Source organism: Mobula hypostoma, chromosome 6, assembly GCF_963921235.1.
Source record: "Mobula hypostoma chromosome 6, sMobHyp1.1, whole genome shotgun sequence".
Classification (NCBI taxonomy): domain Eukaryota; kingdom Metazoa; phylum Chordata; class Chondrichthyes; order Myliobatiformes; family Myliobatidae; genus Mobula; species Mobula hypostoma.
The window spans coordinates 71,489,195-71,517,098 of record NC_086102.1 but is presented as its reverse complement, the minus strand read 5'-3'; the positions used below and the strand labels follow the sequence as shown (position 1 = coordinate 71,517,098).

Below are 27,904 nucleotides of genomic sequence, written 5' to 3'. Positions count from 1 at the left end.
AAAAATCCAAATAAAATAACAAGAACAGCTGGATTAAGTTGAAATTGGCACTTCTGTCCAGGTGAATAGGATGCACTTCTTCCCTCAGCTCAGTGTTAATCAAGTTCTTTATTCTGTAGCAACACTCACAACACGCTGGAGGAACTCAGCAGGTCAGGCAGGATCCATGGAAACGATCAGTCAATGTTTCGGGCCGGAACTCTTTGTCAGGACTGTAGAAGGAGGGGGGCAGAGCCCCTATAAAGAAGGTGGGGGAGGGTGGGAAGGAGAAGGCTGGTAGGTTCCAGGTGAAAACCCAGTAAAGGGAAAGATAAAGGGGTGGGGGAGAAGAAGCAGGGAGGTGATAGGCAGGAAAGGTGAAGAAGGAATAGGTAGTAGAAGGAGGCGGAACCATGAGGGAGGTAGTAGGCAGCTGGGGGAGGGGGCAGAGTGAAATAGGGATAGAGGTTGGGAATTACCGGAAGTTGGAGAATTCAATGTTCATACCAAGGGGCTGGAGACTACCTGGATGGTATATGAGGTGTTGCTCCTCCAACCTGAGTTTAGCCTCATCATGGCAGTAGAGGAGGCCATGTATGGACATATCTGAATGGGAGTGGGAAGCAGAGTTGGTGGCAACCGGGAGATCCTGTCTGTTGTGGCGGACGGAGCGGAAGTGCTTGACGAAGCGGTCCCCCATTCTGCATTGGGTTTCACTGATGTAGAGGAGGCCGCACCGGATGCAATAGATGACCCCAACAGAGTCACAAGTGAAGTGTTACCTCAACTGGAAGGACTGTTGGGACCCTGAATGGTGACAAGAGAGGAGGTGCGGGGACAGGTGTAGCACTTACACTTACAGGGATAAGTGCCGGGTGGGAGATCCGTGGGGAGGGACCAATCCCTGCGGAAAGCAGAGAGGGGTGGAGAGGGACAGATGTGCTTAGCGGTGGGGTCCTGTTGAAGGTGGCGGAAGTTGCAGAGGATAATGTGCTGGATCTGGAGGCCGGTGGGCTGGTAGGTGAGGACAAGGGGAACTCTGTCCCTGTTGTGGTGAGGGCCGATGTGCGGGAAATGGAGGAGATGCGGGTGAGGGCATCATTGATGAAGGCAGAAGAGAAACCATGATCCTTAAAGAAAGAGGACATTTGAGATGTCCTGGAACGGAAAACCTCATCCTGGGAGCAGATGCGGCGGAGTTGGAGGAACTGGGAATAGGAAATGGCATTTTTGCATGTGGAGGGGTAGGAAGAGGTATAGTCGAGATAGTTATGAGAGTCAGTGGGCTTGTAGAAGATGTCAGTGGACAGTCTGTCTCCAGAGATGGAGACCAAGAGATCGAGAAAGGGGAGATAAGTTTCCGAGATAGACTAACTGAATTTGAGGGCTGGGTGGAAGTTTGAAGTAAAGTCGATGAAATTGACGAGATCAGCATGGGTGCAGGAAGCAGCACCAATGTAGTCGTCAATGTAGCGAAGAAAAAGTTGGGGAGCAATACCAGAATAGGTTTGGAGCATAGACTGTTCCACATAACAATGAAGAGGCAGGCATAGCTGGGGCCCATGCAAGTGTCCATTAGCTACACCCTTGGTCTGAAGAAAGTGGGAAGAGCCAAAAGGGAAGTTATTAAGTGTGAGTACCAGTTACGCCAACTGGAGGAGGGTGGTGGTGGGGAACTGGTGAGGTCTATTATCCAGAAAGTAGTGGAGGGCTTTGTGGCCTTCTTGATGGGGGATGGAGGTGTATTTTTATTCTTTAAATGATTGGGAAGAGTTCATTCTGCAGCTGTGGTTACATTGAATCTTTGAAGAGCCACCTTAGTGTGGCGGTTAGTGCAATGCTGTAACAGCTCAGGGTGTTGGAGGTTGGAGTTCGATTGGGATGCCATCTGGAAGAAGTTTGTAAGTCTTCCCGTGAGTGTGTGGCTTTTCTCACACGTGACAAAGCTGTGCCGGTTTGTCTCTAAATAAATAAATAGGAGAGATAACTGGCCAATTATTGAAACGGTATGCCAAGAGAACTTGTTCCATTAGGCGGATTCCATCCATCTGTTGTAAGACTGTATTGCATCTCCATGATGTAGATTGATGTTTGATACATGTGCTCTCTTATATGTTGTAAATCACAAATATGTTTTGTAATAAACTTAGAATTCTTGTTTTAGTGTGGAATGCAGATATGGACCATAAGACATATCAGAATTATGTCATTCAGCCCATTGAATCTGCTCCACATAACCTTTGATGCCCTTAATTACCTATCTACGTCTGCTTTAAATATACCCAATGTCTTGTCTTCCACAGCATTTATGGCAAATTCGATAGATTCACCACCCTCTGGCTAAAGAAATTCCTCTTCATTTCTGTTCTAAAGGAATGTCCTATTCTGAGGTTGTGCCCTTTGGTCCTAGGCTCTCCCACTAGGAAACATTCACTCCATATCCAGTTGATCCAGGCCTTTTAATATTCAATAGGTTTCAATGAGATTTCCCCTCTTTCTTATAAAGTACAGACCCAGAGCCGTTTAATGCTCCTCATATGTTAACCCATCAACTTCTGGGATCAATCACGTAAACTTCCTCTGGACCTTTTCCAAGGTCTGCAAGATTTTCTTCAGATAAGGGGCATCAAACTGCTCACAGTACTCCAATTGTGACCTGACCAATGCCTCATAAATCCTCAGTATTACATCTTTGCTTTTATACTACAGTACTCTCAAAATGAATATTAACATTGCATTTGCCTTCCTTACTAGTGACTCAACCTGTAAGTAATCCTGTATTACCACTGCCAAGCCCTTTGGACCTTTGATTTCTGAAATCTCTTCCTGTTTAGAAAATAGTCTATGGCTTTACTCCTTCTACCAAATTGCACAACCATACCCTTCCGTACACGATATTCCCTCTGCCACTGCTTTGCCCATTCTACCAATCTGTCCAAGTCTTTCTGCAGACACTGTACTTACTCAACACTGCCTGCCCCTCCACCTATATTTGTATCATCTGCAAGCTTGGCCACAAAACTATCAATTCTGTCATCCTGATCATTCACATATAATGTAAGAAGTAGCAGATCCAACACTGTCCCCTGTGGAACACCACTGGTCACCGGCTGCCAACTGAAAAAGGCCTCCTGTGTTCCCACTCTTTGTCTTCTGCCAGTCAACCAATGTTCTATCTGTGTTTGCATCTAACATATAATGCGTTCCTGTCTTGTTTAGCAGCTTCATTTGTGGCACCTTGCCAAAGGCCTTCTGAAAGTCCAAGTAAACAACGTCTGCTTTTTGTCCATCCTGGGTGTTGATGCCTCAAAGAATTCCACAGACTTGTCTGGCAAAATTTCACCTTAAGGAAACAATGCTGGCTTTGGGGTATTTTGTCATGTTGCCTCCAAGTACCCTGGAAACTCATCCTTAATAATGGAGTCTAAATGGGCAGCATTGCAGCAGAGCAGATAGTGGAACCCTTTACAGCACCAGCTGTAAGATCGGTGTTCAGTTCTTGCTGTTATCTGTAAGGAGTTTGTGCATTTTCCCTGTCACTGCATGAGCTTCCTCCAGGTGCTCCGGTTTCTTCCAATGTTCCAAAGACATACGGGTTAGGGTTAGTGAGCTTGCGGGCATGCTTTGGCTTTGGAAGTGTGGTGACACTTGCGGGCTGCCCAGCACAATTCGTGCTGATTTGATTTGACACAAACGACACATTTCACTGTATGTACATGTGGCAAATAGAGCTGATCTTTAACATTTACCAACCACTGAAGTCAGGCTTACTGGCTTATCTCCTGTTTCTACCCCCCCCCCTTCCCGTTAAAGACTGGAGTGACATTTGCTATTTTCCAGGCCTTTGAAACCATTCCAGAATTTTGAATCTTGAAGGTCATTACTACTGCCTCCACAATATCTTCAGCTACCTCCTTCAGAAAGCTGGGACGTAGTCCATCTGGTCTACCTTCTGATTTCTCAGCTTCCCAAGCACCTCCTTAGTAATAGTGCCACTAACTCACTTCTGCCCCTCTGACATTCTCAAATTTCTGGCATGTTGCTGGTGTCTTCCACAGTGAAAACAGTTGCAAAATGCTGACTCATCTTCCCCTTCTTTGTTCCTCTTAACTATCTCTCCAGCATCATTTTCCAGTGGTCTAATGTCCACAACTTGTCTCTCTTTTACTGTTTTTATATAGCTGAAAAAAACTTGTATACTCTTTGTTTATTATTAGCTTGCTTACCTTCATATTTCATGTTTTCCTTATTGCTTTTTTCATTGCCTTTTAATAACTTCCCAGTCCTCTAGCTTCCTACTAATATTTGCTGTATTGTATGCCCTCTTTTATGTCTTTATGCTGTCTTCAAATTCCCTTGTCAGCTACAGTTGCCTCATCCTCCCTTTAGATTACTACTTTGGGATAAACTAATTCTGCATCTTCTGAATTACTTCCAGAAACTCCAGCAATTGCTGCTTCACCATTATCTCTGATAGTGTCCCTTTCCAATTAATTTTGGCTAGCTCCCCTCTCGTGCCTCTGTAGTTGCCTTTAAGTCAACTGTGATGCAGATACATACAATTAGGCATCTCCCTCTCAAACTCCCCATACCAAATGGAAATGCACCCAGTTAAAATGCTCTCCATGGTACATGTATAGAAATTTGTGAGTGTTTTTGGTGACATATCAAATCTCCACAAACTCCTCATGCAATATAGCTGCTGTTGTGCCTTCTTTGTAACTGCATTGATATGTTTGGCTCAAGATAAATCCTCAGAGATATTGGCACCCAGGAACTTGAACTGCAATATCTGCATTTCTAGATTCATTTTTAGACACAGTTTTGTATTGCCTAATATTAAGTGCTGTTCTTCTTTTTTATTCATTGTTTTGAATTTAGTGAATCTTTCTGCATGACATTCCTGTCTTCAGTCTCTTATTTCTCTACTTGTACACTTAATTTTGATTTGAATTATTTTTTTGATTCAAACGATCAATAAGCACCTTATTTTATGTGAAAAGGTTCAACAAGTTGGACTTTATAAAAGTAATAGATGATCTGATTGAAATAAAGGAGATTTTTGAGATATTTTTACAGCATGTACATGAAGAGAGTATACCCTCTTGTAGGAGAATTTTGAACCTGGGGTTTACTGTTGTGTCCTCTTTTGTGATGTGATGAAGCCTCCCCACATACATCCTCCCTCCTCCCTGCCCCCCCCCAGGGTCCTTCTGTTCCTCAAAGGATGGTAGAAGCAAAGTCTTTGAATATTTGTAAGGCAGAGGTAGATAATTATTAATGTCAAAGGTTACTGAGGGTAGTTGGAAATGTTGAGTTGAAGTTGAAAACTGATCATCTAGCATCTTATTGAATGTTGAGTTGGGCTACAGAGGCTGAGTCAGCTACTGTTGCACGAAATTTGTACGTTTGAATGCATGGCAGGAAACCCAAGACACAAGCTCAGGGAAACTTTTTAGAATCAAGATTCAAGATTGCTTAATGTCATCTCCTGTTCACAAGTGTAAAGGAGAACAAAATAATTGATACTTCATTATCCCAGTAGAAGTAATGTACTGAATTAGATCATTTTACCGAGTAAATGAATAACCCAGTTTATAGCTGAATGTCAAAAGTTATGACTTTGCAAATCAGCCCTAGGTCACTAACTAACAAATATTTTTTTGAACCAAAGAAAAAAGGATCATCCACTTATTCTAATAACTTCTGATTCTCCTGTAATACTTTGGTGATTGATAGATGTATTGCCCTGACTTTCATGGGTCTTAACCGTGTGTGTGTGTGTGTGTGTGTGTGTGTGTGTATATATATCCATATATATCTATCCATCCATTTCAGACAATAAAGTAAGGCTATTAAATGAATCTGCATCAATTTGCCCAAGATCATTTATACTAAGTTGCTAATAATTTAAACACGACAAATTTCTTTGAGTGTCTCTTTACTTTTAATATTTTGCTCACAGTAACATAAGTGCTTTAATGCATTGATGCATTGAGCTCTATTTTAACAATTCTAATGGAGCATAATGGAAGGTTGCCATTTTGTTCTGCATGTTGAAAGCTATAATTTATTGAAGATGTTGACATTGCCTTCATCAATTAGTTTAGAACTGGCAATCTGTTTCCAGCATATATAATTTGTGCCAGTTTTCGTAAACAAAATCCTACTCTTTTGAAGGGCTGGAGCAAATGATTAAATTAACTTTAGTATTTTAGTCATATTCTTAATCCTCTAGCAAACAAAATGACATAAAACCCTTTCTGAGGATTGAACCATCCTAGGTCCAGCATGTTTTTGAGATTTCAGAAGTTTACAATAGCAATTTTAATCAAGAAGGCTGCCATCTCTGAAAGTAAAACATGTAACCAGTGGAAAAATGTGAGAAATTGATAAGCAAATAAAGTGTTGGCAAAACATTATAGTTTCATCAGAACTTTAATGTTTAATGATATTTTAGAGTGATGGTGGGGTCTGAGAATATTGTGCTAATGAAAGGGTCTTATTTCAAGTTATTACTATATTGCTTGCCCCTTCAGTCATTGATGGACTTGTACAAATCTAGGCTTCCAATTTATTGCAGAGAGTTAACATTGTTGCATTCATGGCAAATGTCCTTGCACATAGGAGCAGCTGAAATCCAACCAATTTACAAAATCCTAACAAGATGCTGTTTCCTTGCATGCTCTTGGAGAACATTGCTGAGAAAATAGGGATCCAACAAATTCCTCACCTCTATGGCTGGTGGAGACCTGGTGACAGTGACCTGGCTCTGCTGAGGAAGGGCCAGATGTAGGTGGTGTGAGAGGAAGCAGAAATGTGACAAGAGAGCTGGGGCACTGGTGCGGCTGAGAGCTAACCTGACCAGACCGATAGTACCATCACATTTCCCGGCCAATGTCCGCACGCTGGATAATAACCTGGACTGACTGAGAATGAGAATGAATGTACAGAAGGAGATGAGAAGCTGCTGCATTCTTGTCTTCACTGGAATGTACAATGCCTATAAAAAGTATTCACACCTCCTTTGGAAGTTTTCATGTTTTATTGTTTTACAAAACTGAATCACGATGGATTTAATTTGGCTTTTTTTACATTGATCAACCGAAAACGAAACTTTCATGTCAAAATGAAAACAGATCTCTATAAAGCAATCTAAATTAGTTACAAATATAAAACACAACATAATTGATTGCATAATTACTCAACTCCTTTCGAGTTGGTATTTAGTAGATGCTCCTTTGGCGGCAATTACAGTCTTGAGTCTGTGTGGATAGGTCTCTAACAGCTTTGCACAACTGAATGCTGCAACTTTTCCCTATTCTTCTTTACAAAACTGTTCAATCTCTGTCAGATTGCATGGCAATTATGTGTGAACAACCCTTTTCAAATCTGGCCACAATTTCTCAATTGGATTGAGGTCTAGACTCTTGACTTGGCCCCTCCAGGACATCAACCTTTTTGTTTTCCTCCAGGATTTCCCTGTATTTTGCTGCATTCATTTTACCTTCTACCTTCTCAAGCCTTCCAGAGCCTGCTGCAGTGAAGCATCCCCACAGCATGATGCAGCCACCACCATGCTTCATGGTAGGGATGGTGTGATTTTGATAATGTGATAACATAGCATTTAGTCTGATGGCCTAAAGGCTCAATTTTGGTTTCATCAGACCATAGTACCTTCTTCCAGCTGACTTCAGAGAATTCCACATGCCTTCTGGTAAACTCTAGCTGAGATTTAATGTGAATTTTTTTCAACAGTGGCTTTCTCTTTGACTCTCTTCAGGATAGTTGCAACTGGTGAAGCACCTGGGCAACAGTTGTTGTATGCACAGTCTCTCCCACCTCAGCCACTGAAGCTTCTAACTCCTCCAGAGTTGTCATGGGTCTCTTGGTGGCCTCCCTCACTAGTCCCCTTCTTATATGGTCACTCAGTTTTTGAGGACGGCCTGCTCTACGCAGATTTACAGCTGTGCGATATTCTATCCATTTCTTGATTATTGACTTAACTGTACTCCAAGGGATATGTAGTGACTTGGAAATTTTCTTGTATCCATCTCCCGACTTGTGCTTTTCTATAATCTTTTTGCGGAGTTGCTTGGCATATTCTTTTGTCTTCAGGGTCTAGTTTTTGCCAGGATATTGACTCACCAGCAGTTGGACTTTCCCCAAACAGATGTATTTTTACTATAATCAATTGAAACACCTTGACTGCATATGGTGATCTCCATTTAACTTGACTTCTAAAACCAGTTGGCTGCACCAGTGATGATTTTGTTTGTCATATTAAAAGGGATGAATACTTAAGCAATCAATTATTTTGTGCTTTATATTTGTAATTAATATAGGTCACTTTGTAGAGATTTGTTTCACATTGACTCAAGAGTCTCTTCCTGTTGATCAGTGTCTAAAAAAAACCAAATTAAATCCACTGTGATTCAATGTAGTAAAACAACAAAACATGAAAACTTCCAAGGAGGCTGAATACCTTTTTGGTACTGTAGTTAAACAACAAAATGCCTGACTCAATGTTTCAACTCAATAATATGACTCTGTTCCACACAGACAGGAACTCCCCGTCAAGGAAGTCCAAAGAAGGTGGAATCTGTGTGTACGTTAACAAAGGTTGGTGCACAAACACATTTGTAGTTAGCAGTCACTGTTCTGGGGAAATAGAACATCATACAATTAAATGGCAGCCACGTTATCTGCGAAGGGAATTTACAGTTGTATTCATCACCAATGTGTACATCTCCCCCCCCCACCCCCGCATGGGAGAGCTTTACAGTATCTTCAGGTCCCCTACAAAACAAGCAGCCGGACAGTCTCTTCATAATTGCAGGAGACTTCAATCATGTTAACCTGCAGGACATTTTGCCCAAATTCCACCAACGTGTTACCATGGCTACTGGGTTACAAACAGACGTGGTTCTTACAAAACTATCCCTTGGCCTCTCTGACCACATCTCCATAATGATAATCTCAGCATATCGACCACTGCTGAAAATGGAGAAACCAGCCAAGAGGACCATCACTGTATGGCCTAATGAGGCAATCTTTATGCTTCAGGATTGTTTTGAATGGCCCAATAGCAGATGTTCAAGGAGGCCGCCACAAATGGAGTAGACACAGACCTCGAGGAATATACCTCATCTGTTATCAACTTAATCAGAATCAGGTTTAATATCACTGGCATATGTCGTGAAATTTGTTAACATTGTGGCAGCAGTACAATGAAATGTGATAAATATAGAAAAAATGAATTACAGTGAGTAAATATGTATATTAAATAGTTAAAATAAGTAGTGCAAAAACAGAAATTTTTAAAAAAAGTAGTGAGATAGTGTTCATGGGTTCAATATCAATTTAGGAATCGTATGGCAGAGAGGAAGAAGCTGTTCCTGAATTGGTGAGTGTGTGTCTTCAGGCTTCTGTACCTCCATCCTCCTGGTAACAATGAGAAGAGAGCATGTCCTGGGTGGTGGGGGTCCTTAACAATGGACACCACCTTTCTGAGGCACCGCTCCTTGAAGATGCCTTAGATACTATGGAGGCTCGTACCCATGGTGGAGCTGACTAATTTTACAACTCTCTGCAGTTTACTTCAATCCTGTGCCATAGTCTTCACCTCCCCCCCCACCCCGCCATGCCAAATAGTGATGCAATTAGTCAGAATGTTCTCCACAGTTCATCTGTAGAAGTTTTCATGTGCTATGGATAAAAATCCAAAGCTCAAACTTCTAATGAAATATAGCCACTATCTTGCCTGGTACAAGGGGTGATTGATAAGTTTGTGGTCTCAGGTAGAAGAAGTCAATTTTAGAAAACCTAGCACATTTATTTTTCAACATAGTCCCCTCCTACATTTACACACTTAGTCCAGCGGTCGTGGAGCGTACGAATCCCTTCTTTGTACAAGTTCACAGCAAGTGTGATTGATAAGTTCGTGGCCCAAGGTAGAAGGAGATGAGTTATTAACTTCAAACTTTCTGCATAATCACATAAAAGAGTTGACTGCATGTGCATGTAACGAGAGCGTCTTGGACCTCCAGGTGGTCCACAGCAGGGGTGATTGATAAGTTCGTGGCCTTAGGTAGACGGAGATGAACATGCACGTGCAGTTCAACTCAGTTCCACAGCAATCACCACTGCTGTGGACCACTTTCTGGAGGTCCAGGACACCGACTTCTGCAAAGAGGTGATCCATATGCTCCACGACCACTAGACTAAGTGTGTAAATGTAGGAAAAAATAAATGTGCTAGGTTTTCTAAAATTTACTCCTTCTACCTTAGGCCACAAACTTATCAATCACCCCTCGTGTATAGCTGCATCGATATGTTAGGACCAGGTTAGATCCTCAGAGATATTGACACCCAGGAACTTGAAATTGCTCACTCTCTCCACTACTGATCCCTCTATGAGGATTGGTTCTTGTTCTTTCGCCTTACCTTTCTGAAGTTCACAATCAGCTTACTGACATTAAGTGCAAGATTATTGCTGTGAAACCACTTCACTAGCTGGAATATCTCGCTCCCATACGTGCTCTCATCACCATCTGAGATTCTGCCAACAACTATTTTGTCATCAGCAAAATTTTAGATGGCATTTAAGCTGTGCCTAGCCAAACAGTCGTGGGTGTAGAGAGAGTACAGCAGTGGACACATCCCTTGATGGGCCAGTATTGATTGTCATCAAGGTGAAGATGTTGCTACCAATCCGCACAGATTGTGGTCTTCCTCTTCCAGTTAGGAAGCCAAGGAGCCAGCTTCAGAGGGAGGTACAAAGACCCAGATTCTGTAGCTTTTCAATCAGGACTGTTAGAATGATGGTGTTAAATGCTGAGCCATACAAAACAATCCTGACATGCGTACTTCTTTTGTCCTGGTGATCCAAGGCCATGTGAAGAACCAATGAGATCATATCCATCATAGACCTATTGTGACGATAGGCTAACTGCAGGCCCTTGCTGAGGCAGGAGATGATTCTAGCCGTGACCAACCTCTCAAAGCATTTCATTACCGTAGATGTGAGTGCTACTGGACAATAGTCATTAAGGCAGCTCACACTCCTCTTCTTGGGCACTGGTATAATCGTTATCCTTTTGAAGCAGGTGGGAATTTTCGGCCATAGCAGTGAGAGATTGAAGAGGGGCAACCCTCTACTACCACTTTGTGGCTTCTCCCACAAAGCCAATATCTGATGCAATTCACTATCTTTTCCTGAATGCCGAACGACTGAACCTTTTTGATCAGCCTTCTACGCCGGACCTTGTCAAACGCCTTATATGATGTCATACCTGGTTTTCTTGTACAGACCTGAGTCACCAGACTTAAATGTCACAGATCTTGCCCTCAGCGGAGTACAACCCTTCTGGTTCATCCACGGCTTTTGGTTTGGGAATGTACAGCAAGTTTTCATAGGCACACACTCATCCACACAGGTTTTAATGAAGTTGGTAACAACTGTGGCACACTCATCCAGGTTTGAAGATGAGTCCCTGAATACAATCCAGTCCAGTGATCCAAAGCAATCCTGTAGGCGCTCCTGTGCTTTCCTTGTCCATACCTTCTTGGTCCTGACTACTGGTCTTCAGTGTCTGCCTATAGTCACGGAGTAGAATTACACCTAGGTGATCAGACTTTCCAAAGTGAAGGCGTGGAATAGCACGGTAGGCATTCTTGATGGTGGTGTAATAGTGTGTTGCTTCCTCTGGTACCACAAGTGATTTGTTGGTGATAATTGTTTGGTGACCTTTTCAAGCTAGCCTAGCTAAAATGATGGGGAAGTCATCAAAATGTGCTGTTTCACACCTGTTGATCCCATTGCTCAGGTCATCTAGAGCCTGTTTGACATTGGCCTGAGGTGGAATGTACACTGATGACTGAAATCTCCCATGGCAGGTAAAATGGACAACACAAAATGTGTAGATGGTGTTCGTACCTCAAGAATGGTCATCTCCCTGCCCAAACAGAAGCGCTGGCTGAACTCAATGGTGTGCTCCCTGCTAAAAGCCCGGGATATTGCCGTCAAGTCCAGTGCCAGAGCAGCCAGGAGACACCTCATTGTAGGTGTCAAGAAGGCAAAGACCGTCTATGCACAAAAAATTCAGGAACATCTGTCTGATAATGGTCCCCCGTGTATGTGGCTGGGTATCTAGGGCATTACTGACCATGCAAGGATAAGCAGCGTCGACTGTACCTCCCTGATGCTCTAAACAGCATTCCTGCATTCTTTGAGGCATGCGACATAACACCAGCCACGAAAGCCCCCCTTCCCAGGAGAGCAGCCACTGTCTGTAACAGCAGCAGGTGTGAGAAAGACTCTACAGGGAGTCAACCCCGATAAGGCCGGTGGACCAGACAACATCCCAGATTGAGTACTCAGGAAGTGAGGACACCAGCTCATTGCCGATTTCATGCATGTTTCCACAACACTTCACTAATCTAGGCTGCTGTCTCCACATGCTTCAAATCAGCCACCATCATCTCTGTAGTAAAGAACTCTACACTTTCAGGGGTAATTGACTACCGCCCAGTGGCACTGACTCCAATGTCAATGAAGTCCTTTGAATGGCTGATAATGGCACATATCAAAAATTCCATTCCTACCACATTAAGCACTTATGCTTAATAACAGAACCACTCTATAAAAGATGCCACAGCATCTGTCATGGTCATGGACCTGGCCCTGGAACACCAAGAAAACAAGGACACCTACATCAGAATGCTGTTTCTGGATTTCATTTTGGCATTCAACATTATTATCCCCAGAACCTTTGTAAACAAACTGCTACTCCTCAGTCTAAATGCACCACTATGCAACTGGGTGTTGGACTCCCTAACCAACAGACCTCAGATAGTCAGGATGCACGACCGCTCCTCCCTCCCCCTCATCCCCAACACAGGTTCCCCCAGGGTTGTGTGCTGAGCCCATGACTGCATGTCCAAGCACCCGAGCAATCAGTGTTCGGTTCGCCAATTACACAACAGTGGTGGGACTCAGCACCAACAATGATGAAGATGGCCTACAGAGAGGAGGCAGAAGAGTTTGAAGCCTGACACCAGGCAAATAACCTCTTCCTTAATGTCAACAAGACAAAGAAGATGGTTATCAACTTCAGGAGGACCTACACCAATCACACCCACCCCCCTCGACATCAGCAGCACACCAGTGGACACTGCAAGTGTATATCTCACACAAACCCTCATGGTTCCAGAACATATCCTAAACAGTCAAGAAAGCTCACCAACTCCTCTACTTTCTGAGAAGGAGGACTTTGCACATCCATTCTCATGTCATTCTACAAATGCACTGTAGAGAGCATCCTAACAAGTTGCATCACCGCTTGTACAGAAACTGCATTGCAACGGACAGGAAGGCCCGACAACGGGTAGTCAAAACTGACCAACACATCACTGGCACCAGCCTTACCCAGTAACATCATAACCAATAACTTACCCAGTCCAGCTCATGGACCGTTTGTCCCACTACCATCAGAGAGGAGGCTACGTAGCATCCATGCCAGGGTCACCAGACACAAAAACAGTTTCTTTCCCCAATCAATAAGTCTGATCAACACCTCCACCCACTAACTCCACTACTAGTTTATAATTTCCTGCCAGTCAACTGACATAAAGCCTAGAGTCAATTTATGGGTATACAATCAGTTTATGTACAGTATATAAGCGATCTTATGTATTTATATTTATTGTGTGTTTATTATTGTGGAATTTTTTGTACTACATCAGATCTGGAGGAACAATTATTTTGTTCTCCTATACAGGAAATGATATTAAAGGATCTTGCTTCTTAATGTTGTAGTTTTGCAAGTTAAACCAGGACCGAACCTGCAAAGTAAATGGCAGAGCCCTGGAGAATTTTGTAGAACGGAAAATCTTGGTGTTGCATGTACATGGTTCCTTGATAGTGGTTACATGGACAGTAGAGTGGTGAACATGTGTTTGGCACATCTGCTTTCATTGGTAGGGTATTACTGAGTATGAGAGTTAGGATGTTAAGATACAACTGCACAAGACGTTAGTGAGATCACAGATATGAAGTATTGTGTGCAGGTCTGGCCATCTAACCCCTAGAAGAACAACATTAAGCTAGAAAGTGTGCAGGAGGGTTTCACAAGGACGTTGCCAAGACTGGAGAGCTTGAGTCATAAGGAGAGGCTGAACTGGATGGGACTATTTCCCCTAGACGATAGGGGACTGCGAAGTGACCATATATATATATGTACTGTATATAAAATTATGCGGGACAGTGAAAATTGAATGGAGCGAGGGGGACATATATTAAAGCCAACCTGAGGGGAAAAATTCACCTCACAAGGTGGTGGGTATATGGAATGAATTGCCAGAGGAGGTGATTGAAGTGGGTACAGCTGCAACATTTAAAAAATAATTGAACAAGTACATGCATAGAAAAGACTTGAATTGTGTGGGTCCAGAGGGGTAGCATAAGCATTTGGGACTAGCTGATGTAGGCAGGGCAAAGTTGGGCTTAATAGGTTGTTAACATGCTGTGTAACTTTATCACTCTACATTGGTAATGTCGAATGGTTTTACCATAACATTGACTTAATAGGTTGGACTACCATCTATGTCAGCATTAGGCAGTGTACATATTACAGTCTGGCAGTTTAACCAATAGGCTTGCTGTGTGCTAACATTGAAACTGACTAATAGTAGAAACATGTTGCATAGCACAGAACCAGGCCCTTTGGACCATTGTGTCCATGCTGACCCATTTGCCCATCTATGTTCATCATATTTGCCTGATCAGGGTCATATCCTTCTGTGATTTCCCTATTTAAGTGCCCATCTAAACGTCTCTTACATATAGTGATTGTATCTTCCTCCTCTGATAGTGAGTTCCAGGTATCAACTACAATATTTAAAAATAAATTTACCTTGCACATGAAACCTCCTTCGTCTCACATCTCACCTTTCGTTTTTGATACCTCCACCAAGGGGAAAAGATTCTGATTTTACCCTATCACTGCCTTTTACAGCCACCTTTGTTCCAAGGAAGAGAAACACAGCCTATGCAATCTCTCCTCATAGCTAATGTCCTCCAATCCAGGCAACATTGTGGTGAATCTCCCCTGCCTTCTCTTCACTGCAATCACATCCTTCCTTTTGTGTGGGTATCAGGAAGGCATATAGGAGATAGCAGAGAGGAGGAGATGAAATATAATAAGCAATTAAATAAAATGGATCTGTGCAATAGCATTAGTGAATGGGATCACTGAACTGACTGTGGTCTGCAGCAAGTGGACTTCTGGACAGCTGCAATGGTGCCTAGTGTTGTGAGCTTCAGTTCTGAATGCCGAATGCTTGCTTTTATTGTTTGTATGATTTGCTTTTTTTCTCTCTCTCTCTGCACACTGGGTGTTTGGACAGTCTTTTGTTTTTAATGGGTTCTATTGGGGATCTTTATTTCTTAAGGCTGTATAAGGTATACATACCTTGAAAAAAAATGTACTTAGAGCTTTGAAAGGTCACAGATGTCAACGGAGACAGGAAGAATGATGGAGGGAGATATGTGAGGAAGAATAAGGAATGTGATTATGAGGCAAAAACAGAAGGAAACTATTTAAGAAGACATGTTTTTGTGCTTATTTTGAAAGAAGTTGAAACTGCGCCCTCATCCCCATAGGGAGATATTGAGTTTCAAAACATAATACTTTTGCCCCTTAATGCCAAGACTCTTTTAGTTGGGAGTATTATTCTAAGTTGAAAGTGCTTCCTTTCATTATTTCCATTTACTAGATGAGTGGATGGATGGTTTTCGGACTTCAATTCCAGTATTGAATTTCAATTCTGCTGGCTCAAAATGACCCAAATTTGGAAGTCAGGTGCAGTTCCATTACTTTTATTCTACAAATTTATTGGCAACATGGCAGAGCCCAATTATCCGAGGCACTAATTTCTGAGTTGACACCACTGAATATAAAACAGAAACTTAAAACAAGCAGTAAAAGCTACAAAGATCCAGCCGATGGCTGTGGCTGTTTTTATTGCTCATTACTTTCTCATATTCTTAAATTGGCTATTAGGAATTTGCAATTTCACCTTCAATTCTGTAGGGCAGAATTTTACTGCAGGTGCTTCCGTAGTTAGAGGCTTGGTATTATCAGTGGAGTTTGTGATAGAATTTGAATTTCAATATGCTAGGATTTAAAATTTAAAAAAAAAATTCACCCCATCTTATTCTTTATTGGAAAAAAAAATTAAAAACCCTGGAAATATGCAACAGGTAAGGCAGCATCGGCAGAAAGAGAAGAAGGAAGTCAGATTGGTGGAAGAAGAGGGATTTCCCAGACAGATTTAAACTGAATGATGTAACATGGCAGGAAAGCTTCTTTGTTTGTTGTGTTGTTAATGTTGTATAATATGTATTGCTTGGGCATGTCCTTCAGGCCAGGCTGTATGGGGGGTGGTGAGGGGTTGGAAGAAAGCAAGAGAGAAGTTACGTGATCGAGAGTTGGAGGGTTTGATACTGAGTCCTGCAACTTGCGCTGCGCCCAGACAGTAGATGAAATGTCATTCCTTGCGCTTGCATTGGACCTCCTTGCAGTGGTGTAGGAGGTTCAAGTCAAAGCATTAGAGTCTGGCGGGAATTCATCAAGATTCCACCACCAGGCACGTTCTCTCCCCACTTTCAGCATTTCAAAACGATCAGTCCTTTGGTGGCTCTCTGGCCTCCCTTTCCAGCTCCACATCCCACTGTGCATTGTGGGGACTTTCCCAAGCAAGCATAGGAAGAGCAATCCCTGTCTTTTCACCTCTTCTCATTACACCATGCAGGGACCGAGGTGAGGCAGCAATCTTCTTCTACCTTTTCCAATCTAGTATATTGCATTCAGTGTTCACAATGTGGCTTCCTCTACCAAGCAGAGATTGAGTGATCACTTTGCAGATCAACTGTGTTCAGTCAGCAGAAGTAACCCTGAACCCCATCTGCCACTTTAATTCACTACACCACTCTGACCTCCTGTACTGTTACAATGATGTCCAGTGCAAGCCCAAGGAACAGAACCTCATCTGGACATATTGCAACTTGCAGGATTCAATGTTGAATGATCCAACTTCAAATAATTTGCTATTTTTGTTTTTTGCTTGTATGAAAACTGGCCATCCTTTTGTTCTCCCCATTGTCTAGTCTGGTTTGCCTGGAACATTTCAGTCATACAGATTATACAATATTAGAAGCACATTACTGTACAAAGAAACTTCATTTGATCTTAATGGTCATTTTTGGACAACGAAGTTACCATTTTCGCCCTATCAGAGAAATTCCCCTCATTCCACCACCCATCATTCTCACTTTCTCTGCTATAAACTAAGTTATTCCTTCTCTCACCCAGTTCTCATGAAAGGACCCAGACCTGAAATATTAACTGTTTCTCCTGACACAGCTGATAAGATTTTCCAGCATTTTCTGTTTCTCGTTCTAATTTCAAGATCCTTTTAAAGTTGGTACTCTACTGTGGCAGACGGATGCGGAAGTCAAGTTGAATTTTGGACTTCTTTTTGGACTTCTTTTCCACTTGCTTTCCCTTTCTGCTCTGGTGTAATAGCAAATTGTCCGAGTCCAGGAACGCACTGCTGGTACCAGCAGAACTTACAATGCAAGGGAAAATTAAAAGAGCATTGTTATATGAGAATACATTGTGAAAAGGATTCTATTCTCTTAGAAGCCATTTGCATGTCAGAAGCAGAGGAATAACTGAGAAATCATAGACAAGAATAGGAGAGAGAAGAGCCAGTCCTCAGTCAGGTGCATCCTATGTCTTGAACTTGAGTTTGGTTTTCCGAGTGCTGTTACAAAAGGGAATGACTGTTATTGCTCCATGGCAGCAACTCAGCAGTCTGCTTGGAGACTCAATCAGGGTTCAGGCAATAGTTACAGGGCATGCTGCCTGATAGTTGCAGGTACCTTTAGTAGACACCTAGGTTCTGATGCCTAAGCTACACCTTGGAGACATGATTGTTGATTATAGTGGCAAACACTGATTTATTCAGTCCCACCAGATGACTTGCCATGTTGAGTGGTTCTCTGAAACTATCAATTCATTGTTATTTATGTTGCTTAATTCAATGTTTTTATTCTACTTCTTAAAATGTCTTGCATTATCCCCAGTGGACTCTGTTACAAAACCAATGACCTGGAAACGATGAGCAATATTTCCCCCATATTTGTAACTGTGTTTAGTACTGGTCTATCAGAGGTAGAAGGCTGGTATTTCACAGCAGAAGCACTTGTATTAATGGGAGATTTTGCTCCTGAAATGCCTATCTATCTCTCTACCTCAAATGTTACCTCATTTCTACAGGTAGTAAATTATTTTAAAATAAGTTGTTTTACCTCCTGGTTCTTTTCATATGGTTCCTTAAGCCTCTAAGGAACCTTATAATGGGAACAAGCTCCCACTACTTAGTAAATGCTCCCAATGGCATGTGTCTCAAATGATCTCTGACAACCACATTCAGCTCCGGGCCTTCATGTGTGGATTAGCTACTAAGACTGGCGGAACTGTTTCTACTGACAGGACAAAGGGCAAAAGTGGGATACTGGCACCTTTGGGCAGATGGGCTCATCATCTATGGTTGGCAGCTTACTTAGGAGAAGGAAAAATCTAATCTCGAACCTTGGGTGCCTTGGAGTTATACCCACTCATGGGGAAGACTTCAAGAGAAACCCGGTGGAAAAATCTGGAGCTCGAGTCCGTAAGGCAGTCCTACACTGAGTTCAATGCTGACTGGCAACCCCTGCAATGCCACTGGTGCCAAACTGTATCAGCCTCTGCCATTCCTTTGGTTTCATCAGTTGTGTGGAGAGGGGGAGCTTGCAACATGGGTGACAGCTTGTGTATTGGCTTGTGTATCATGTAGAGAGCTGGGACCCTCACAAACGGTGGGCCTCCAGCTTGAGCTTCTCCCACTGCTTCTTTCAATATTTCTTTCCTTATTTTCCATAATCAAATCTCAAATCATTCTGTAATTATCAACTTCCAACAACTTGTAATGCCAATATTTTTTGAGTAGAATAAGGGTAAGAACAAAACGGGGAAAAATGGCTCACTCATGTTGATTCCAGGCCATTGTATTGTGCTTCCCAGTGTGTTAATATCTGCATGTTCTACATCATCACCATAATGATTCAATGAGTTTTGCTTCATTATGATACAATCATTCTGTGAAAATATTACTTTCATTTTCAATTTTGCTGATTTCATCTTGCACATGTTTGGCAATTGTTTTACTTCATAGTGCATTCTTGAAATCCTAGCATGGTTAAAGTTGTGATATCACTTCTCTGTTCTTCGTTATTATTTTCAGGTAATTCCTTGTCTTGTTTGAATGCAAATAATATTGTATTGGAAGATTACTATTTTAAAATTAGGGCAATCTTTAAAGGAACTTCAGCCAAGGTGACTAGATTGGAAATTTCTCATTACGCCCAATAGTTTAAAGATTTTGCAAAGTTGCTGTCAGCAAATAACTTCAAAAAGACAAAGGGAAACATGACTAGCTCTCATTACAGTATTTACAATATCCATAGTATTTTATCTCCATCAGTCAGCTTCTCATTCTAAATTTTGTTCATAGCAAAGAATTCCTGGTTTAAATTAAATCCATATTAATTTAAATAGGCATCCTTTACTGTTGGTTTTCTAGATATATTTAAATTCCTTTTTTAAAATCAGCTCATTGGTTATTTGTTTTGTGCTCCTAGTATTCTATTACTCTGTTTTCTAGACCATAGAGCCTGAAATTATCTGAAGGTTTTCATGACTTTATAGTAAGAGTTGATCATATTTGTTTTCTCTGTAACCTCTCTGACTAATGCTTCTGTGGTGTTCAGAAGCAAGTACAGCATACCAGTATTGTCAGGTTAGTGTTCTGCAAGGATCCTGCATGACTTACTGAACTGCATTCTACCATTTCTGATTCTATTTTCCATCGTTTTACTTTGTTTATTTCTGCATGACATAGCTAAGAAATAGAATGGAATGAAAATACAGTCAATTCTTTAATGTAGACCGGAACCCAAACTGTTTTAATAGGCCATTTAAGTGCCCTTCATTGTATACCTATAAAAGTATGAGATAAAATGTACTTGCAGTTGATGTGGAAACTCATCTATACCTGTAAACTGAGATTAAAATAATAGCTCTATTTCATTCAAATTGTACCAAATAAGTCAATTCTTGATCGAACATACAGCAGTGATCTCAGGCCATTGCAATGGGTATGGAAGTAGTGCAGCAGTTAAATTACCAGACTAGCAATCCAGAGGCTAGGACTAATGATCCAATGGTATGAATTCACATCTCACCATAGCAACTATAAATGTAAATTCAGTTAATAATATGGAAATTGGAAAAATACATCTGCTGCATGTAAAAACTTATCTAGCTGACTAGCATCTTTTGGGGTGGGAATCTGAGGTCCTTACCTGGTCTGCCTAGAGTGACTTTAGATTTGCCCCAACTTCAATGTGAATTGAATGGTGAAGTTAGCGAGTTAGTTGTGCTGCAACCACTACATTGTTTCAAGGACGTGGCTAACCATCACTTTCCCAGGGCAACTGGGGATGTGCAATGAATTCTGAGTTTGTCAGTGGCTCTCTTTCGCCACAATTCTGCAGCAAGATTACATTTGCTTTATCAGGTTGTGTTTAGCAGCTGAAAGAGGCTCACAGGATTAAAGAAAAAGCAGCCAAGTGTCTATAGGTTAATGAATCTGACATTACTAGATCATGGTTTATGATTAATCAAGTGTCAACATGGAATTAATTACAATTGCTACTCTCCTCAGTAGTTTAAAGTTCAAAGGGCATTATATTAATGTATTAATCTTTGGAAGAAACATTCCATTCCTCTCAAGTTTGTGGCCAATGTATACAAACAGACAAAAAACAGGAATAGGAGTTGGCCACCAAGCCCCTCAAGCCTGCCTTACCATGCAATATTATCATGGCTGAACTATGCTGGCTTCAACTTCTCTTCTGTCTCAGTCCCTCGATCTTCAAACTTCCAAATGTTCACCACCTTAAGGATATCTAATGATCTGACCTTCACCGCCATCTGGAGCAGAGAATGAGAGAAGAACTTTCTTTGCACGTTGATTTTTAAATGACCTTTCTCTTATCTTGCAACTATTTCCCCTTGTTCAAGACTTTCCCAGTCTAGATCTGTAGAAATGCTTGATCTCAGTGAGTGATGGAAAGAAACAATTATCAGCTGGTAATAATCAGAAATAATCTGTGCAATAGAGATTTTAGTAGGACATTTTACATCAAATAATACGAAGACTTGTATGGCTTGAAACATTGTCATGGTATAAGCCAATCTGCAGAAGACCTTCATGGCATACCTGAAAACAATAAGAAATGAGAATTAATATTTACAGAAGAAAATACGGAGACAAAGAGGGGTGGAGAGGCAGGTAGAGTGGTGATGCAAAGTAAAATGATGAAACTGGCAAGCAGTGTGACCTGACATTGTTTGGAAAGCATTGCCCTCATGGTGGTACCATATACCATTGTACTAGTGGTGCGAGAGAAGTTTCTTTATGCATATCATATCATTGAACTGTACTTGGCTATTCAATATATCTTATTAATATCACCCTATTTCCTATTATCTTTAACCCTCCATAGTGTAATTTTGGAACTCAGTCACTGTTTAATTTTTTTCATATTTCCATTTGTTCCACCTCATTGCATAAATCAAATTCTATGCTAATATACTGTGTACTTTTTTATGTTTGAGACTGAGGAAAATCTCATCTGTTAATTATATTTTATTGACTAATTTAAAATGAGAAATTAGTTTTGCTGTCAGTGGATAGGTCTGATTTGAATTAGATTATGTAAACTCACATCATTTAAGATTGAACACCATAAATAAAATATGAAATGCATAGACCAAAGTATGACCTTAGGAGCTCACTGGGATGTATTTATTCAATTCTGTGCATGTAAACAAGCAAGTCTACTACACAACTGAGTTAGACCAGATGGGCGATGCACTCCCGTGTTTGCTATTATGACGTATTAATTAGAAATATGTATGGATGGACAGTTTATCTGCTTGCAGTAGTTTAGCTTAGACCTCATCTCTACCTGAATTGAAAATATCTTTAATTGTATTGCATTACTAAGTTCCATGGAAATCATCACCGGCGTCCCTACTCCTAATTATTCCTGGTTCCTGTAAATGAGTAGACATCAAGTTGAGTAGAAATAAGCTTAGCTTTGAGGTTCAGTGAGGGCTTATGAGAGTTGTCAGGGAATGAGATAGTGGGAAGAAACAGGAACTCCTGGAACTGAATCCTACGTGAGTCAACTCTTCCATAAAATCTTGTATGTGGTACACTGCTTTCTCTTTATTTCTCAAAGCTGGTAATGGATTTTTATGTCCATCTCATGTTACTTAGCAGTGTTGGACGTTCCATTTGACTCACTACAGAACTAATAATACAATGATTTGATTGACCATTGTAAGGGGCAGTCATAAGTAACAATCTAAGGTAAATGTGCATGTTATTTTTTATGATGGGAAGCCTATGACCAATGATGTACTGCAGGAGTTGGTGCTGGGATCTTGCTGTTAGTTCTGTACATCAGCAATATGAACTTAAATCTGGGTTGTATGATTTGTAAATTGGCTGAATGCAGTCATGAGGACAAAGTTTGTTTTCTCAGAGTGGAGGAACCTGACAGGCACACAAAAGATGAGCTGCATGGATGGTGAGAAGTCTTTCCCCTTAGCTGAGGTGTCTATAATCTCTGGGCAAAGGTTTAAAGCTTAGAGAGGATTTAAGAAAGAAGGGTAGTTAAAATCTGGAAAAAGGTGGTGGTACATTCTACAATATTTAAGAGAAGAGTTATTTAGATGGGCATTTGAAACATTAAGGCTATGGGTAGAGTACTGAAACATGAGATTAGTATAGACAGGTATTCGAAGACTGGCATTGACACTGTGGGCCGAATGGTCTGTTTGTGTGGTTATATGACCCAGCCTCTGATTTTTTTTTTGTCAAAGAAAACTTATGAACCATTTGCGTATTCAATCCAGCAACGTTATTGTGGCTTTTGCAGATAATTAACGTTTTAAACCATGAATTCAAAATCTCAAAGCTGGGGTGGGAATTTGATTTTGTTTTCTTGATTATTCAACCAAAATTTTGGTTTATTTGGCGAATTTGTTTGTATTTTTATGGAATTATGCTGAGACTGTTGCATTTGTTACCATAACAAATCCTTAAGCTGATAGCATTCTTCCTGGCCCACTTTTCGTGGATTCAAATGCTTGCTGCATCAAGAACTTCCTCTTGTTACAGTGATATGAATCTGAGCAAATATTCCATTCCTTTTGAAGTATTTGCTTAAATGTCTACTCTAGGTGCAACTACCGTGTCTTATCACATCCGTAAACTTGTATCAGTGTTTCACATGTTGCAAAAAACACATTTGTGTCAATTCTGTTCTACAGAGTCAGTGTTTAAAATAAACATCTTAAATGCCTGTGTAGAGGAGAAGCCCTACAGATAGAAATATTGTAACCACAGAACATGGTAGTAAGCCCATGATGACAGAGAGTCTGTCTCATCCTCCTTATGGCCCATAGTTAATTAAACCTTGCCTAAATATACAGTGTAGTGATCTAGATGGCTTTTAAGTGTTGCCAATGTGTCCATCTCAACCACTATTTCTGACAGGTCATTCCCAATAGGTACCACTCTTTGCAAGGAGAAGGTGCCCCTGTTGTTTCATTTCCTGGGATATTGAGGGCCAGAGTGACGGACAGGGAAATACCCAATGACGGGTACCTGTGTTTGGAGTCTCCACGACTACCAGGGCAAGTGTCTTTTTGGATGCAATTTACAGATGCATGTATGAAAATCACCCTCTCACCAGCATACACATGAGGTCAGAGCTGTGTGCCTCATTTACCTGAAAGGTTACACAATTCTAAGAGTGTTTTAGTATAGTTTTAAAACCCAGGTCTATTGAAAAAAAAACCAGTGCTTCGGGCAGTGAAAACAGAAGCAGGACGTGGTGAGCAGGCAGATGTGTGGGAACTGGGCCTCCCATTTAGTTTCAAAGGAGTGAGGGAAAATCAGCTATTGAACCAGATGATGCACCGTTGGGATTACTGAAGAGTTAGGTTAGCAAACTGTGTGGTTCATGTTGACCGGCATTAGTGCTACTAAGGCCTTCATATTCTTGTGTGTTCCTGGATCATCCAATATCCAGACTCCAACAAGGGTACTCAGCTTGAGGGCAGGCACTGGGGCCGAAGAAGTATTCATTGATTGAGTCCAAGTCTTTCTTGCAGGCATTGTATTTTTATGGGTTCCATGTATCGCTTTACAGAATCACATGGAACCTTTGTTTGTTAAAAAAATATGCAACTTTGTTTTCCTTTATTGCCTTTTTCTCTGATTGTCAGGCAATTGAACTATTCTCCAGTAAGCAAACCACTCTGGGTTCAATCACCTTGCTGCCACTGGGCTGCCTTCACCTAATTATGCTTAAAACTAATTTCCTGGATTTCATTTCCTGACATAAGATCGTACTAGCTTACAGAATTTTACAAGTTGAGTGAGGGAACTGGAGCTGGAGCTGGATGAACTTCGGATCATCCGTGGGGCAGAGGCAGAAATAAACAGGAGTTACAGGGAGATAGTCACCCCTAAAAGTCAGGAGGCAGGTAGCTGGGTGACTGTCAGGAGAGGGAAGGGGAATAGACAGAAAGAGCAGAGCACCCCATGGCCATTTCCCATCAATAATAAGTATACCGTTTTGGATACTGTTGGTGGGGACGATCTACCAGGGACAAGTTGCAGTGGTCGCGTCTCTGGCACCGAGACTGGACCCTCAGCTCAGAAGGGAAGGATGAAAAAGAGGAGAGCTGTAGTGATAGGGGATTTGATGTTTAGGGGGACAGATAAGAGGTTCTGTGGGTGACATCGAGGATCACGGATGGTCTGTTGCCTCCCTGGTGCCAGGGTCCGCGATATCTTGGATCGAGTTCTTGGTATTCTCAAGAGGGAGGGTGACCAGCCAGATGGCGTGGTCCATGTAGGGACCAATGACGTGGATAGAAAGAGGGAGGAGGTCCTGCAAAGAGAGTTTAGGGAGTTAGGTGCAAAGTTGAAGGACAGGACCTCCAGGGTTGCAATCTCAGTTTTGCTACCCGTGCCACGTGCTCGTGAGGCTAGAAATAGGAAGATAATGCAGCTAAATATGTGGCTAAGGAGTTGGTGCAGGAGGGAGGACTTCATGTTTCTGGACAATTGGGCCTTGTTCCAGGGAATGTGGGACCTGTTCCGACGGGACGGAATGCACCTGAACTAGAGGGGGCTTACATCCTTGTGGGAAGTTTTGCTAGTGCTGCTCCGGCGGGGGTTAAACTAGATTTGCAGAGGGAGGGGAACCAGAGCATTAGAGCAGATAGTGAGGTGGAGGAGGATAAAGGTCATGCGAGAACTGTAAGTATAGTGGGTGGAGTAAAGCCAGATCTAACATATAAAGAGGCTTTGAAGAAAGAGAAGCAGAGTAAAGATAGTAAGGTAGAAGGGCTAAAGTGCGTGTACCTCAATGCAAGAAGCATCAGGAACAAAGGTGGTGAACTGAGAGCTTGGATACATACATGGAATTATGATGTAGTGGCTATTACAGAGACTTGGCTGGCACCAGGGCAGGAATGGATTCTCAATATTCCTGGATTTCAGTGCTTTAAAAGGGATAGAGAGGGGAGGGGAGGAGGGGTGGCATTGCTGGTCAGGGATACTATTACAGCTACAGAAAGGGCGGGTAATGTAGCAGGATCCTCTTTTGAGTCAGTATGGGTGGAAGTCAGGAACAGGAAGGGAGCAGTTACTCTATTGGGGGTATTCTATAGGCCCCCTGGTAGCAGCAGAGATACCGAGGAGCAGATTGGGAAGCAGTTTTTGGAAAGGTGCAAAAATAACAGGGTTGTTATCACGGGTGACTTTAACTTCCCTAATATTGATCGGCACCTGATTAGTTCCAATGGTTTGGATGGGGCAGAGTTTGTTAAGTGTGTCCAGGACGGATTCCTGTCACAGTATGTTGACAGGCCAACTAGGGGGAATGCCATACTAGATCTAGTATTTGGTAACGAACCGGGTCAGGTCATGGATCTCTCAGTGGGTGAGCATCTGGAGGACAGTGACCACCGCTCCCTGGCCTTTAACATTATCATGGAAAAAGATAGAATCAGAGAGGACAGGAAAATCTTTAATTGGGGAAGGGAAATTATGAGGCTATAAGGCTAGAACTTGCAGGTGTGATTTGGGATGATGTTTTTTGCAGGGAAATGTACTATGGACATGTGGTCAATATTTAGGGATCTCTTGCTGGATGTTAGGGATAAATTTGTCCTGGTGAGGAAGATTACCAGAAGGGCCAAGAGGGCCTGTTCCCATGCTGTAATTGTTATAAAGAATAGCAGTGTGAAGGAACCATGGGTGAGGAGTGAGGTGGAAAATCTAGTCAGGTGGAAGAAGGCAGCATACATGAGGTTTAGGAAGCAAGGATCAGATGGGTCTATTGAGGAATATAGGGTAGCAAGAAAGGAGCTTAAGAAGGGGCTGAGGAGAGCAAGAAGGGGGCATGAGAAGGCCTTGGTGAGTAGGGTAAAGGAAAATCCCAAGGCATTCTTCAATTATGTGAAGTACAAGATTATGACAGGAGTGAAGATAGGACCAATTAGAGATAAAGGTGGGAAGATATGCCTGGAGGCTGTGGAAGTGAGCGAGGTCCTCAATGAATACTTCTCTTCGGTATTCACCAAAGAGAGGGAACTTGATGATGGTGAGGACAATATGAGTGAGGCTGATGTTCTGGAGCATGTTGATATTAAGGGAGAGGAGGTGTTGGAGTTGTTAAAATACATTAGGATGGATAAGTCCCCAGGGCCTGACAGAATATTCCCCAGGCTGCTCCACGAGGTGAGGGAAGAGATTGCTGAGCCTCTGGCTAGGATCTTTATGTCCTCATGTCCATGGGAATGGTACCAGAGGATTGGAGGGAGGCGAATGTTGTCCCCTTGTTCAAAAAAGGTAGTAGTGGTAGTCCAGGTAATTATAGACCAGTGAGCCTTACGTCTGTGGTGGGAAAGCTGTGGGAAAAGAATCTTAGAGGTAGGATCTATGGGCATTTAGAGAATCATGACCTGATCAGGGACAGTCAGCATGGCTTTGTGAAGGGCAGATCGTATCTAATAAGCCTGATAGAGTTTTTTGAGGAGGTGACCAGGCATATAGATGAGGGTAGTGCAGTGGATGTGATCTATATGGATTTTAGTAAAGCATTTGACAAGGTTCCACACAGTAGGCTTATTCAGAGAGTCAGAAGGTATGGGATCCAGGGAAGTTTGGCCAGGTGGATTCAGAATTGGCTCACCTGCAGAAAGCAGAGGGTCATGGTGGAGGGGAGTACATTCGGATTGGAGGGTTGTGACTAGTGGTGTCCCACAGGGATCGGTTCTGGGATCTCTGCTTTTCGTGATTTTTATTAATGACCTGGATGTGGGGGTAGAAGGGTGGGTTGGAAAATTAGCAGACAACACAACGGTTGGTGGTGGTGTGGATAGTGTAGAGGATTGTCGAAGATCGCAGAGAGACATTGACAGGATGCAGAAGTGGGCTGAGAAGTGGCAGATGGAGTTCAACCCAGAGAAGTAAGAGGTGTACACTTTGGAAGGATAAACTCCAAGGCAGAGTACAAAGTAAATGGCAGGATACTTGGTTGTGTGGAGGAGCAGAGGGCTTTGGGGGTACATGTCCATAGATCCCTGAAAGTTGCCTCACAGGTGGATAGGGTAGTTAAGAAAGCTTATGGGGTGTTAGCTTTCATAAGTTGAGGGATAGAGTT

At 42.0% G+C, this 27,904-nt stretch overlaps 1 protein-coding gene across 5 annotated transcripts in view; it reads right to left on the bottom strand.

Annotated features, from left to right (window-relative positions):
- Window positions 1-21,256: 21,256 nt before the first annotated feature.
- The window catches only part of LOC134348100 (galactosylgalactosylxylosylprotein 3-beta-glucuronosyltransferase 1-like), a 135,832-nt gene continuing 129,184 nt past the window's right edge, over window positions 21,257-27,904 (bottom strand). For all 5 annotated transcript variants that reach the window (XM_063050975.1, XM_063050973.1, XM_063050974.1 and 2 more), the window contains one exon: window positions 21,257-21,369. The gene's annotated coding sequence lies outside the window, so the exon portion shown is untranslated. The remainder of the gene's footprint in view (window positions 21,370-27,904) is intronic.